The sequence below is a fragment of the Pipistrellus kuhlii genome, unplaced genomic scaffold (genome assembly GCF_014108245.1).
Source record: "Pipistrellus kuhlii isolate mPipKuh1 unplaced genomic scaffold, mPipKuh1.p scaffold_m20_p_4, whole genome shotgun sequence".
In the NCBI taxonomy this organism is placed as follows: domain Eukaryota; kingdom Metazoa; phylum Chordata; class Mammalia; order Chiroptera; family Vespertilionidae; genus Pipistrellus; species Pipistrellus kuhlii.
This window is the reverse complement of record NW_023425540.1, coordinates 38,062,610-38,077,980: the sequence shown is the minus strand read 5'-3', so window position 1 is coordinate 38,077,980 and position 15,371 is coordinate 38,062,610. Positions and strand designations below refer to the sequence as shown.

General features: G+C 40.4%; 1 protein-coding gene across 1 annotated transcript in view; it reads right to left on the bottom strand.

The window, feature by feature from the left end:
- Positions 1 to 1,860: 1,860 nt before the first annotated feature.
- The window catches only part of JMY (junction mediating and regulatory protein, p53 cofactor), a 59,229-nt gene continuing 45,718 nt past the window's right edge, over positions 1,861 to 15,371 (bottom strand). Inside the window, exon 11 of the mRNA XM_036410983.2 lies at positions 1,861 to 2,110. The gene's annotated coding sequence lies outside the window, so the exon portion shown is untranslated. The remainder of the gene's footprint in view (positions 2,111 to 15,371) is intronic.

Below are 15,371 nucleotides of genomic sequence, written 5' to 3'. Positions count from 1 at the left end.
TTACCAAGCATAGTTCAGGCTTACAAACAAATCCTTTGTTATATCTTCTACTAACCAGGAAATGAACTACTTCACATCCAAATGTGAGGCCACCTTCTGATTGCCTGGGGCTGCTGGGCTTCTGGGCTTCGGACCCCCAGGACCTAATTGATGTTAACATGGTGTAGCCTTACGTATCTCCATAATGTTCCTGCACGGTCTGCTTCATATCTGATGGGGGAACGATGTGAGGAGTTCTGAACTGTGCTCTTAACACAGCCCTTCTTGTGCCAGCTTAGGCCAGCTCATGTGGACCCAGGGACCTCAGCGACACCTTTTGGAAGCTAAACAAGCTGGCAGTAACTCTGACAGCAGTCAATAGGCGTACTCAGGGATGATCCTGGGGTTTATGGAGTCAGGATCAAATAAGGGGGTGTCAGTAAAGAATCTTCTTAGCCTTTGCCATATTCATTCTCCAGTTAAGAACTCCCTTCTACTTGCTGTTCTAAATATAAAAATAAAAACAAAAGGAAGATTTTGGTCCCACCTTGTCTGAGTACCAAGACAATTGTTGCTGCCGACTGGAGCAGGCAGTGTCTCCAGAGCCAGAGTACTTACGGGTTCCTTAAAAACCTGTAGCACGTTTAAAGCATGAAAACCACAGGAACGCTTTTGAGATGCAACTTAATCTTCAAGCTATAAAAGCGACTTCAATGATGACGGGGCCTTTGTTTTCTCTGCAGAACCTGGGCTGCCTTTGAAAAAAAAAAACACGTCACATTTGTAAATGCGATAAATGCAATGCTTTTCAGTAAGCTGCCATTTCTTCCTCTTTGTTCTTTGGTTCAAAGAATTTTTGAATTTCATTCCAATTTTTTTTCCTCTGGGTGTGTCAAGAAAAAGGCATACAGAGAAAGACTTAATAACATACCCTTTTTGTATCACAAACTCTCAAAGTTGTTTTTTTCTGAGAGAAATGAAACTAATTTTATTTGCTGTTGGGTTATGGTTATGCGCCTTCAAGTAACATATTTTTTCCCCTTTAAATATTCATATTCGTTTTTATTGGTCCTTTTTTCTTCATTGATTAAGTGTCCTTATTGCCCCATTGCCATCCCCCTTCCCACTCATGACCTCACCCCCCTGGTGTCTGTGTCCATTGGTTATGCTTATATGCACGCATACAAGTTCTTTGGTTGATCTCTCCCCTTTATCCCCACATCTGCTTGATTGCAACACTTAAAATGCCATCCCATCTGAAATAAGATTCACTGTTATTGCTAAAGATGGTTTTACAAATATCCTTCCAAAAATCATGCATACTATTGACAATAGAGAGCAAACTTATTGTTTTTAATCAAAATTTTGTTAGGCTTATGTTTTGGATTTAGGAGGAGATGTGGTCATTTATTTTATTCCATTTTTATTGCAAACAAGAATGAAAACATGAACAAATATTTCCACACTGGATTCCTCTTAAATGAATTCAAGCCAAACTCATTTCTAGTGGCTGTGCATTCATAGAAGGTGTAAATTGTGCCCATACGGTGTGGCCCAGCTCCCTGAGTGGGCAGCGCTGGCCTCGGAGAAGTGGCTGTCTTCACACGGGCCTGGTAAGGTTCAGGGGCTTCTAGGCCAGTGATCGGCAAACTCATTAGTCAACAGAGCCAAATAGCAACAACGATTGAAATTTCTTTTGAGAGTCAAATTTTTTAAACAACTTCTTCTAACACCACTCCTTCAAAATAGACTTGCCCAGGCCGTGGTATTTTGTGTAAGAGCCACACTCAAGGGGCCAAAGAGCCGCATGTGGCTCGTGAGCCACAGTTTGCTGACCATGGTTTTAGGGCTTTATCCGAAGTCATGCTAAAACTGTTTCCCCCCCCCTGTATTCTAGGCAGAGAAGGCCATGCCATCAGGTTTAAGTGAGGCTTAGATCCTTCCTGACCAGGATGATCCATAGGTGAGCTGGGCCCCTGCGCTGGGCAGCCAATCTTGTCCTTCCATGAAGCACTCGACATGCTCATTGGCCGTGCAGCACTCTTCACACACGTGACCTGCCAACACCTCTAACGTGCCTGCCGCTCTCTTGTGGACGTATTTTCATCTCCCCAGGCCACAGTTTCCTCCTCTGCAAATGGGAGGAATGCTTTATACCTTATTCAGCGCCTCTAGAAAGAAACAAAGGCTTCTCTCATGTGAGGGCAAAGGTGTGCCTGGCGGTCATTTACTGTTGTCTGGACATTTTGTGAACTTTCTTTAAACACACGCCCAGCAAATGATCCAGACATCCTGCTCCTTTACTTGAAAGAAATAAAAACATGTCCTCACAAGAGCCCTAAACTGGAAATAACCCAATGCCCAGTAACAGATGAATGAATAAACAAAATGTAACACCATCTATACAGTGGACTACTACTTAGCAACAAGAAGGAACAAACTACTGATACATGCAACAGGAATGAATTTCATGGCATTGAATGGAAGAAGCCAGACACAAGAGTATATACTATCTGATGCCACTTATTCAAAATTCTGGAGAAGGCAAACTAATCTATTGTAGTGACAAAAAGCAGGTCAGTGGTTATCTATGGATCACAAAAAGGTACAAGGGAGTTAGTTCTTGGTGGTGAAATGTTCTGTGTCTTGATTGTGATGGCAGTTTCACACATGTGCAAAACTGTCAACGTTTATCAAATTGTACACTTTATATGGGTACAAATTATATTTAAATAATTTCTCAAAGCTACTAGGGAAACATTTTGTAAGCTCTTGACTATAAAATTTGAAGCCTGAAGAAAATACATAATGGGCAGCAGACAAGTTTTGTGAGGCCATGATACCAAAAAAAGGTTGGTGAACCAAATAGAACAATCTTTTTTAAGTTGAGAGAGAAAGAGATAGAGATAGAGATAGAGATAAAGATGAGAGAGAGAGAGAGAGAGAGAGAGAGAGAGAGAGAGAGAGAGAGAGAGGGAGGAACGTAAATTTGTTGTTACACTTATTTAATAATTCATTGGTTGATGCTTGTATGTGCCCTGATCAGGAACAAACCCATAACCTTGATGTATTGGGACGGTGCTCTAACCAACAACTATCCAGCCAGGGAACAAGTATTCTAGAAAGCACTTTAGTTTCTGGGCTGTTTGTGTGAATTCGTAGGAAAATAATTTGTCTTCTGGTTTTGGTAAACCTCAGAACAAAGAACTGCTTTGGGGCCGAAGTAGGAATCAGGCAGGCCGGGCTTTCCTGGCTTTCTCCCCCCAGCGCCCTGTGGATTCCTGAGAGCCAGCTGGTTCGGCAACAAAGGCAAATGCATGGTGGCAGGCAGCTCTTTTTGGCATATCGGGCTTCTTAAAAGACATTTCTTCTTTCCCTCTGCCCAGGAGGCGTGTGTCCACTCAGAGAGTAGGTTCCATTCTCCTTTTAAATGTTCTGTTCAGAAATTAGAAAGCTGTAGGGCACTTTCTTCTTTCATAGACCACCAGAGTGACTTATTTTGGTTGACATCATGGGAACTGGAAGGGACCTCAGATTCTCCTATCCAACTTCTCAAAGGAGGAAACTGAGGCCCAGAGAAGGTAAGTGACTAGCCTAAACTCACACAGCCAGAGCAGAACTAAAAATCGCCTCCCTCCAGGAGTCTCTCTCTTTCATGGCACTCACTCATAATTCTCTAGAAAAAAAATGCAGCCTAAGACCGCTAGATGCCTAAAGCCAGATCCTAAATCCAAGCTCTTAGCCTGCAGCACTTAAAAAAACAAAAAACAAACAAACAAAAAAAAAAAATTAAAGCTTTTAATGGCTGGAATCTAGCTGAAAGGCAGCAGTTCTCAATTCTGACCTGCTGTGGACCAATCCTCAGCGCAGGAATGAAGGAGAGGCATTTAGGATTATTGTAGAACTTGGCAGCAGTGAAAAATCTATTCCATGGTGAAAATGACCATGTTAAATTTCCATTCTTATTTGCATTTGCAAAAACAGAGTGAAATTATTTCTTCTTGGATAGGAGCGTTCTCTGTGACTCGGAAAGGCTTCCTGGTCATTACTGTTCCTTTCACTCTTCGTCTGCGTTCCCTGATGGCTATTAAAATAGCAGATATTTTACACAGGGAGAACATTCATAACAGCAAATTCTTGACTGAAGTGGAATCAGACTCTTCCAGCAAAGCAGCCATTGCCAGGGAGTAAAGTAGGTCTTGCCGGGAGCCCCGCCTGTGCTTGGCCAGCACTACTCTTGCCCTTTCACACCACACGTTGGCATCTCACACCTGCCCTCAGAGCCTGAGCTGGAGCGGGTCCCTGGCTTGTGATGTTCTCTCCCAGGGGTGGCTGGACAGCGCTGTGATGTTGGCGCCAGTGGTTTTGGGGAGACAGAGCTGACAGCTGTGTAATTCAGCGGTGGTCCTGGCCCTTTGGGTTGCCTGGCAGAGTAACTAGGACAGTAACTTAAGGAAGGTGACTTCAGGTTGTTAGAACCACCCCACGCTGAGGGGACCTCTGGATTACCAAACCATGGCACATCCTGGAGGTGTGGACGGAGGTGAGGCCCTACCCCTACCAACGGGGTGGTTTCTGTGCCACGTGGTCCTGTCCTGATGGCCATGATGGGTGTCAGACATTGGGGGGCTGGTTGGTGGGTCTAACACTTATGTCCGCTACAGAGCACTGTGAGGGCGGAGACTTGCTTTTCTTTTCAACCTATTTCCGTGCCCTAGAATTACAGATACCTGTGTATCCTCCAGGGCACGTTGTCTGTATGTAGTAGATCCTGTTGAATGTTAAATTACTTGAGCCGAAGCCGGTTTGGCTCAGTGGTAGAGCGTCTTGTCTGCGGACTGAAAGGTCCCAGGTTCGATTCCGGGCAAGGGCATGTACATTGGTTGCGGGTAGGGGGTGTGCAAGAGGCAGCTGGTCAATGTTTCTCTCTCATCGACGTTTCTAGCTCTCTATCTCTCTCCCTTCCTCTCTGTAAAAAATCAATAAAATATATATATTTTTAAAAATTACTTGTTGAACAAGTGGATAATAAAAGTACCACCTTAAATGTGGACTAATCAAGTCCGTGTACTAGTGACACAAGAAGTCAGTGAAAATACTGTGGGAGAAACTTTTTCTAGAAAATCCATTCATGACCAGAATAGCTCTAATGGCTGTGTTCATGTACATTCTATAACTATGGAGAATTGAGGTGGGTACTTGGGAAAAACCATAAACCTCCTCTAATCCTTTGAATTTAAATCATTCCCATCATTGAGGTCAAAGATGTTTGAGATGCCTGAATTGGATAATTTTCTTCCCCAGTTTCCCTTTATTAATTATAAGTGGTCTTATTTACCTAAGAAGCAATAATACAATTATTTCAAGCCACTTTTACTTTTTATCTATTTTGTATCAGTACCTCAGCACATAAGTATGCCTTAGTGTTTCTTTTTTTAAAAAATTATTATTATTATTGTCTAAAGTGTTACAGATGTCTTTTTTCCCAGTTGTCCCCCTTACCACAGCCATTCCCACCTTGGGCAAGCTCCCACTGCCTCAGCGCCTGTGTCCATTAATATGCTAATATGCATGCAAACAAGTCTTTTGGTTGGTCTCTGCTTGCCCCTCTCTTATCATTTGTCTCTGGATCTATTTTTGTTCATAAGTTTATGTTGTTCATTATATCCCACATATGAGTGAGAACATGTGATATTTATCTTTCTCCAACTGCTTATTTTGCTTAGTATAATGCTCTCCAGTTCCATCCATGCTGTTGCAAATGGTAAAAGTTCCTTCTTTTTTTATAGTGACGTAGTATTCCATTGTGTAGATGTACCACAGTTTTTTAATCCACTCATCTGCTGATGGTCACTTACGTTGTTTCCAAATCTTAGCTATTGTAAATTGTGCTGCTATTAATATAGGAGTGCATATATCCTTTCTGGTTGGTATTTCTGGATTCTTGGGATATAGTCTTGGGATTAATGGGTCAAATGGGAGTTTCATTTTTAACTTTTTGAGGGAACGCCATGCTGTTTTCCACAGTGGCTGCACCAGTCTGCATTCCCACCAGCAGTGCACGAGGGTTCCTTTTTCTCTACATCCTCTCTAGCACTTATTTGTTGATTTGTTGATGATAGCCATTTTTACAGGTGTGAAATGGTATCTCATTGTTGTTTTGATTTGCATCTCTCGGATGATTAGTGACTTTGAGCATGTTTTCATGTATCTCTTGACCTTCTGTATGTCCTCTTTCAAAAAGTGTGTTTAGATCCTTTGCCCATATTTTGATTAGATTGTTTTATCTTCCTTTTGTTAAGTTGTATGAGTTCTCTGTAAATTTTGGAGATTAAACCATTATCAGAAATGTCATTGGCAAAAATATTCTCCCATGCAGTGGGCTTTCTTGTTTTGTTGATGGTTTCTTTTGCTGTGCAGCTTTTAACTTTGTGTAGTCCCATTTGTTTATTTTCTTCTTAGTCTCCATTGCCCTGGGAGCTGTGTCTGTAAAGATATTGCTATGACTTAGTGTTTCTTACCTATAAAAAATACCCACCCTTAATCCTTGAGCTATTGGTTGATTTCTCTTTTCACTGGAAAATTTTTTGAAAGAATTGTATACTCACGAATTATCTCCTCTTCCCAATTTTCCATTTGCTCTGCAGACTTCTCCACTCTGGCTCTGCCCCTACTGCTCTGCCAAAAACTCTGTTTCCAACCCAGTACCTCAGGGTCACTCGTATCAGGGAGCGTTTTTTTCCAATTCCTATCTGACTGGGAGGGACACTCCTCAGAGGCCTCTCAGAATCCTATTGCACATGAAAAGAAATGCAACTCAATTTGTGGCGAAGAGAACAGTAAGTTTCTTGTACTGTTTAATAATGGTCTCTCCTCCACTTCTCTCTTCTTCCTGGCATCAATCAGTTGTTGATGAGCCAAATCAATCCTCTTTTCTATTGTTCATCTCCTTAGCGATTTATTCAGCTCTAAAAGTTGAATTTTTCAAAATGCATTTTATTTTTTCCATCACCATTTATTCCTTCCATGCCCTCTTCAGCTGTCAAAGTTTTCATTTCTACATGTCACTCCTTGTTTTCAGACTATTCCTTTTTGCTGCAACACATTCTTGTATCATGAGTGCAGTATTTCACCTTATTTTTCTGACAAAAGTAATTTTAATGTTTTTCTCCTACTCTCCAAATTGTCTTGTTTTCTGAGTTACTTTCTTTAGTTGTTTTAACCAGTCCATCCCTCGGGCAGAGACGTTCTGAAACTATGATTCTGAGTAGTCTGTTCATCTTCTGCAGTGAGACCCTGGGAGCCCCGGGGGCAGGAATGGGGGGCTGGTTGACTGGTATCTTTGGGGGTAGGATGATAGGATGGGAGACCAGCTTCCCTGTTTGGTAAATCTCCATCTCTCCTCACACATTCACGATGGCCTTTTCTCTGGGGGTTTTAATTTCTACAGAAGCATCTTCCAGACTCATCTGGGGGCTGGAGGTGCCTAGCTAAGGTTCCCCGTGATTCTGAAGGATTTTAACTTAATCCTCCGGTGTGCAGCATTAACTGCCCTCCCCTGTGCCTGCTATAGGAGCCTAGGTTTTCTCTGGTTCATTTTATCCAGAGAATGAACCTCTAGCATCTTGCAGGGGGGAAGGAGGGCCTGGAGATGGGAGTGAGATCAATCACTTCTTTTTGACCTTCCACACTTATTTCTCTTCCCCACCCTTCAAAGGACAGAGTGCCTCCCAAAGCAAGGCCCCTCAGGGCTTGGCTTGCTTCTGGCTGCACTCAGGTCAGCTCCCTCCACCAACGAACGGCCTGGGTCTCTTCCAAACACTTACTGACATTTCTTGTCCACAGTTTTCTCTTTTAATTCCTTTATTGCCATGTTAGGACTTTACAAAGAGGTATTGATGTTTGAAGCCACCATATTTAACGGAAAGTTCACTGACATATTTTTGGATTACTTTTTAGATTCTTTAGGATCCCATCTCCTGCATTTTTCCATTGCACCCAATTCTTCCTATGAAGAGCCAACATAAAGGTTTTCTGTTAAACTGTTGCTTATTGCAGAATATTCATTTTGAGATATGTGAATGAAATTGTTCTATTACAACAGGAAATGTATATGACTATTGCTGCCTTTTCAGACTGTGGCTACTTTTCAGGAGTGGTTACTCTAGATTCAGATGTTCCTGCTTTCAAATTACAGAAATCTTTGTGTATTTGTGCATATGAAGAACTTTGGTATTCTATTTTCAGAATAACAGCTAACATTTATGTATGCATTTAGCCCATACCACAACTGTATGAAGTAGAAACCATCCATATTGCAGATGAACAAACAGAAGCACACAGAATTTGTCCACATTCACAGCTAGTAGTCCCTGCTCTTAACCACTATGACTGCTATGTTGTAGAATCTTTTTTTTTTTTTTAATAATTCTTTATTGTTGAATGTATTACAATGTCCCCCTTCTCCCCCATAAACCCCCTCCAGCCCGCCTCCATGCCAGGCCTTCAGTACCCTATTGTCTGTAGCATATCTTTATTTGATGAAAATTTTAAAGATTTTCCTATCTACTTCCTCACAAGAAACCTAAATAGTAGAACACCTAGAAAAGGAGTTTAATGCCCACACACACACACACAGCCGATGGAAAGGCATATAACTTTGTGGAGCAGAAGTCTGAGATGAGCTGGTTTTTTCATTGTCATTGTTTTGTAGAGCAAGCATGCAAAGTATTTTGTGTATAAAACGTATTCGGCAACTTCAATTCTAGAAGCAATTTACAGAATAGAACAACACTATTTTAGAGTTTTAAAACCTTTTTTATTAGGAAATGTACTGCTTATTCAGAAAAATACAGTAACATTAAACGTAAAACTTACCCGAGTTATTGTAAAGTGGACCCCCACCTAATCACCACCCTGGCCAACCAATAAGAGCTTGACAGCTCCACAGAATTTTAGTCACAAAGCTCTCCTTTCCCTCCAATGTGACCATAGGGTTTTAATTATGGTAATCATACCTTTGCTTTTAAAAAAGTTTTACTGCTTAAATAATAGTATAAATGCTAGTTTAGTTTTGTCTGTTGTGTTTTTTTTTAACTTTATATGACCGGAATCATGTATTATTCTTTTTTGCTTCTTTTGCTCAACTTTATGAGACACATCGGAACTGTGCAGCTCTATTCATTTTTAGTGTTCTACGGCACTCCATTGTAGGACACACCACATTTTAGGAATATACCACAACTGTCTATCCATCAGTGCATGGTTGTTGGCTGTTAGGAAAAATGCTGCTATAAGCATTCTTGCAGATGTCTCCTGGTTCAAGTCTATACATATTTCAACTAGATTGCAGGGTAAGCATACATCCAACTTTTGTAGCTAATGCCTAGTTTTCCAATAGTTATACCATTTATACTACCACTAGTAGTGTATGAAAGTTCCTGTTTTCTTCAAAATCCTTGATTAAACACGAAAATGCCAATCGTTTCAATTTTAACCATTCTTCAAAGTGTAATGGTACCTCATTTTGTTTTAATTATGTTCTCCTTGTTACAATTGAGGTAGAGGTGTTTTTTTTTAGTATGCACATTAATCATTTGTATTTCTTTTATGAATTGGGATTTCAAGATTTGGGATTTTATCCTAAGTCAATGGAAAGCAACTGGAGGGCTTTATGCAGGGGAGTGAGACATTAGTGGGTGCAGATTAAGTTGGAAGGAGACAAGAATGGCAGTGAAAAGATGTTGTGACTAATGTAGTTGTCTAGCTGTGACGAAGGTGCTCTGGGTCAGAGGGCAGTAAGAGATGGAAAAAGCAGTGGATTTGTCAGAGGTAAACTGGAATTCAGCTTGATAGGACTAGATATAGATTGAATGTGGAAGATGAGGTTGAGCAAAGCAGCAAGGATAACTTCCAAGTGCTAAATTGCAGAACTGAATGAATTGTGAAAGATAACGTAAAGCTGAGAAGGATTGGATCAAGAGAACCATTTTTTATATGTTCTACTTGAAATAGGTATGAGGCATCCGAATGATGAGATCAACAGGCAGCTGAACACCCAAGAGACCAAGAGTTCTGAGAAGAGGTATAAGTTGAAAAAAAATTTTTTTAAAAGTCAAATTGGGCAATGTCACTCCACAGGTCATTTAAATACACGGAAGAGAGTGAGACTGATTAGGAAGTGCTCACTGAGTTGGACCTCCCTGGGCTAATAGTGAAGGTGCTATGGGGAGTAATGGAGGGATTTTAAAGCATATCCCTCTCTGCCACTTAGAGTTGTCAATGTGGACAATTTAATATCTAACTCCCTTCCCTTTTCTTTTTAAAAAAAATATGTTGATTTCAGAGAGGAAGGGAAAGGGATAGAGAAACATCAATGATGAGAATTGGCTGCCTCCTGCACACCCTACATGGGAGATCGAGACAGCAACCTGGGCATGTGTCCTGACTGGGAATCAAACCAGTGAACTCCTGGTTCACAGATCGATGTGCAACCACTGAGCTACATCGGCTGGGCCTAACCCCTTTTCTTGTACCTCAAATTGTTAATCTTTGTATAATTTTTTAAAAATTATATATATATATAATTGGTTTTTCACAGAGAGGAAGAGAGAGGGATAGAGAGCCAGAAACATCGATGAGAGAGAATCATCGATTAGCTGCCTCTTGCACACCCCCTACTGGGGATGTGCCCGCACCCAAGGTACATGCCCTTGACTGGAATCAAACCCAGGACCTTTCAGTCCGCAGGCCGACGCTCTGTCCACTGAGCCAAACCGGTCCCGGCAAATCTTTGTATAATTTTCATTTTGCATCTTAACCTTCTTATTCCCTTTCTTCCAATGTTCTGATAAAGAATTTTGACACACAGGGAGCCAGATACATTGCCCACCTGCTTTCCAAATTAACACTCGATGGATTTTTGATGGGTGTTGATAAGCATTTTAGACAGACACGTATGCCGGTGGAAAGACATGAGATGAGCATATAGAAAGGCTTGGAAAAGACCCCAAAGAAAGCCTTGTAGCATGTTTTCCTTAGGGAGAATGAAGGCAGAAAGTCTTAGACTCTACTGAATGTACAGCAGGGCCTAGCCTTTGGAATTAGGGACAAGGAAGAATCCGAGATCAGAAAGAAGCTCAGTGGCCTGAGTGTATGGTGTCTGTCACAGCAATCGCAAGAGCAAATGGAGGAGGCAAGTGAAAGTTGGAGGCTGCTGCGATTGGAAATGGGTCTGCATAAACTCAGGAGAATAATATCACATCAGCCTATTAGAAGTTAAACAGTTGACAAATAGGTTTAGAGAAAGATGAGCAAGAACACTTGTGAATGACTAAGATTATTAGTGGAGAGATCTGGAGAAAATGCTAATAACAGTGAAGGAGAACCAAGTTTCTGGTGTACAACAAAGTTGTGGGGTCTTTGTGTAAAAGGTATCCCTGGGCAGAGGGACAGAGCGCTGGGGAAATATGGTTAAATGTCGTTTCCTTCGGTAACTGTCAGAATATGAAGGAATGTAGGGATTTTTGCAACAAAGGTTTTTAAAATATATATTTTTATTGATTTCAGAGAGGAAGGAAGAAGGGGGAGAGAGAAATATCAATGAGAGAGAATCATTGATCGGCTGCCTCCTGTATATCCCCTATTGGGGATTGAGCCCACAACCCGGGAATGTGCCCTTGACTGGAATCAAACCTGGGACCCTTCAGTCCAAAGGCTGACACACTATCCACTGAGCCAAACCAGCTAGTGCTGCATCAAAAATTTTAAGTCTCTCTCAAAGGGCTTCCTATAGCAAATAATTCCTCAGGTTTCAACCAGCTTATAGAAGTTCAGCAAGGTCAGGATAAGCAACAAAGCCACAAAGAGTAAGGAATTCCAGTCAGGCCTAGATTTTCAGGAGGTTTTCACCTGTCTTAGGAAAGATGGCTAACCTCACAGAGAAGTCCACCCAATAAACACGTCTCTAGCCAATAGCACCATGATTTTCAAAAGGGTGAACTAGATACTAGGAGTCTTCTGAAGTACTGTTGAGTCTGTATTAATGTGTGTAAGTTTAATTCAAGAGGCAGAAAATGATATTCTATCAATATGGCTAACATTCCTATCACGTACATTTTATGGAAAAACTAGTATTCAAAACCCTCTGGTTAGTTGCTGATGTATCTGTAGAGAGAATACATGGAAGTAAGGCCCTTCCTGGGAGAAATTTCTGACTTAAAAAAAAAATTTAAATTTTTTTTTTTTTTTTTTACAGAGAGGAAGGGAGAGGGATAGAGAATTAGAAACATCGATGAGAGAGAAACACCAATCAGCTGCCTTCTGCACACCCCCCACAGGGGGTATGCCTGCAACCAAGGCACATACCCTTGACCGGAATCAAACCTGGGACCTTTCAGTCCACAAGCCAACGCTCTATCCACTGAGCCAAACCGCTTTCAGCAAATTTCTCACTTCTCAATACAGAATTCTGAAGCTGGAAAGTCCCGTTTATCCTGTTCGGCCCATCATTTTGGAAATGAGGACTTGGGGGAAAGGTAGGGTTTGGCAGCATCTGGGACCTCAGTCCATTGAAGGACGCCTCCCTGAGACCTGTGTGTGTGCTGGGGACTTCATCAAGTCAGTGTTGGGTAAGAGTATGTGCCGGGACCCAGTTAAGCTAGTCCTATATTTGATTAAAGCCGATAATCTCCCCTTATTAGATGAACACAAATTGACTGCTAACATGAAAGGCATTTAAAGACCTTCCAATTTTGGAATCATTTTTTTCAAACTATGTGGATAGTTACAGAAATGATATGAATAAGGCTGGAACTAGTATAAAGCTGCTATGAAAATATTTCATAATAAAGAGTCGTTGGGAAGAGCCAGAAGTATAGGGGTAAACAGTCTCTGAATCCTGATCAACATAAAAGGTATGTAACTTGCTGTGCTCCTTCTATTTGAAATGAAGTGACAGTATCTCCCACCAATGTTAAACAAAGTTAGGTAAATGCAATAAATATATTTTATTAAAGAAAAAAATGGAATATTGTTAAGCACCAAAACTGTATGTTGTTACATTGCATGTACAAGAAGAGAAAGGTGATTGCAATACTTGGTGTACAAGTACTTAACTCTGAAGTCATGAGTGTAAAAAACATGAAATACAAAGCAATACAATAATTACAATGCAGAAAAGTTGCACTAAAGAGCAAAAGGCAACAGTCAAAACAATTATTGGAGATTTCAAAGTATTGCTATAAATGCTTGCTTAAGTTTTTTTCTTTGTACTTTTAATACTTTAGGATGTTAACTTAGCATACTTAAGTATTGTAAATTTGCAAGAGTTGGCATTTACAATACACTATGCACACTGCCCATGTAATGTGATAGTGTTAAAGCAATCCTTAAAAGCTAAGCACAATGTGCTAGTGTTTTGCTTCTACCATTATAATATTGCACAAAGCTAGTAAATGGTGAATCAGTTTGCTATTAAAATTTTCATTTGACCAGAAAGGCTAAAAAACATGTCAGTTTCATTAATCCTAATGGGCTTTACTCATGCAAAATGATCTGTGGCCTTCAATTTTTCATAAACTACATATTATGGTTTCAACCTTGGCAATACATACAGTACAATAAGAAATTCAGTGACACAGTGAGGATTCTGTCCAAGTTGAAGTCAGAAGTCACTATATGGGTTATATTGGTTACTTCTTTTGGTTAACAGATGAAGGGAAAATGCCATCTGTGATTATGGAGACTTCTTAAAACCAATTTAATTAGTATTGGGAAAAGCTAGAATAACTTGTTATATACTCTTTGATGACCATAGAACATGCAAAAGAAACAAAACACCAAAACTTCCCTTTTGTACATGTCTATATGTCATTTATCATGGTCCTTCCTTAACTCCCCAGAATAAGCCAATCTTAATTATACCTGGCTTTAAAAACACACACAAAAACTTTCCCCTATCCCTCAAAACAAATGTTTGAGATTCAGTGTGAAATAACATTGATAAAGTATTTAATGTGTCAATCTCAGAGGTATTTTCTGTACATGCACCTTACAGTGTCATAATAAATGCATGGAGAAGGGGAGAAACGTTTATAAATTTGGAATTCAATTAAATTCCTCAAATGCCAAGCTATACATTTACCATGGGCAAAAGAGAACATTTCCACATGAATATGTCTTTGATGTAAGTCCGTGGACAAACATTTAACACACATAATCCAGACTCCCTCTTACCTTTAAAAAGCCTCTTTTTTACATACACGATAGTTTAGGCAGCAATATAAACTCATATTTGTAGGAAAACTTTTAAATTAGCCTATATTTATAGGATAAAAAATAGCATTGCTTCATCTCACAAAGCAATTGGGCAGAGATTTTTTACATGTGCTTTAACAAAAGAGCACTCTGCAGCCAAGTTCAGACACAACTGCTGAGCTGCTCGGTGGCTTGAACAATGCAGCGCGCAGCCGCAGTAAGGTGCTTCTCCTTCCCTCCCTCCCTCTCTGCCACCGGAAACGAGGCCTGCTGGTCAGCCCTCCACGTGAAGCATAGTTCTTCTATGTTAAGCAGTAAACGGGGAATAAAATCTATTTAAAAATGCACATTTAACTTTATATTATTTAAATTCAGTGCAAGAATTAGGCAAAACTTAAGGTTTCTGCTTTCACTATCTAATGTTGCACATTAACAATGAGTCTGCCACAGTTTTTAAATGTTTTATATCTGTTCAAATTTTTTTTTTTTACAAATAACATGGTAAAGTACATGAAATTTCAACTCCCTGATAAGGCCTGTAAGGACCCATTAGTACTTTACAGGTTGGTATGTGATGTTAAGTGCATAATAATGAAATTATAAAGATTAAAAAAACACACACCTTGTATTCAGTAAAAGAAAAAAAACTTTTCTTAGGCTAAAAGCATTCCATACTCAGTAAATGTAATTGAAAATGGAGTATCAGGGAATGTATAAAGTTAAATTGTGTTAATTGTATAATATCTGGTCCCATCCCAAACAGAGAGAATGCTCCCCATTTATCTTTGTTCCGCTAATAAAAGAATTTCAATTCTTAGTGTCTGCTATGGCCAAAGTATATGCTTTACAAAAGTGGTCACACCAAGTTACCAAATATTGCTACATAGTTCAGCTTTGTAGAAACCAAGGCGCCCCCTCACATCCTATATAATAAAAGGGTAATATGCAAATCGACCGAACAGTGGAATGACCAGTTGCTATGATGTGCACTGACCACCAGGAGGCAGACCCTCAATGCAGGAGCTGCACCTGGTGGCCAGTGCATTCCCACAGGGGGAGTGTTGTTCAGCCAGAAACCCAGAAGCTGGGCTCACGGCTGGCGAGCACAGTGAAGGTGGTGGGAGCCTCTCCCACCT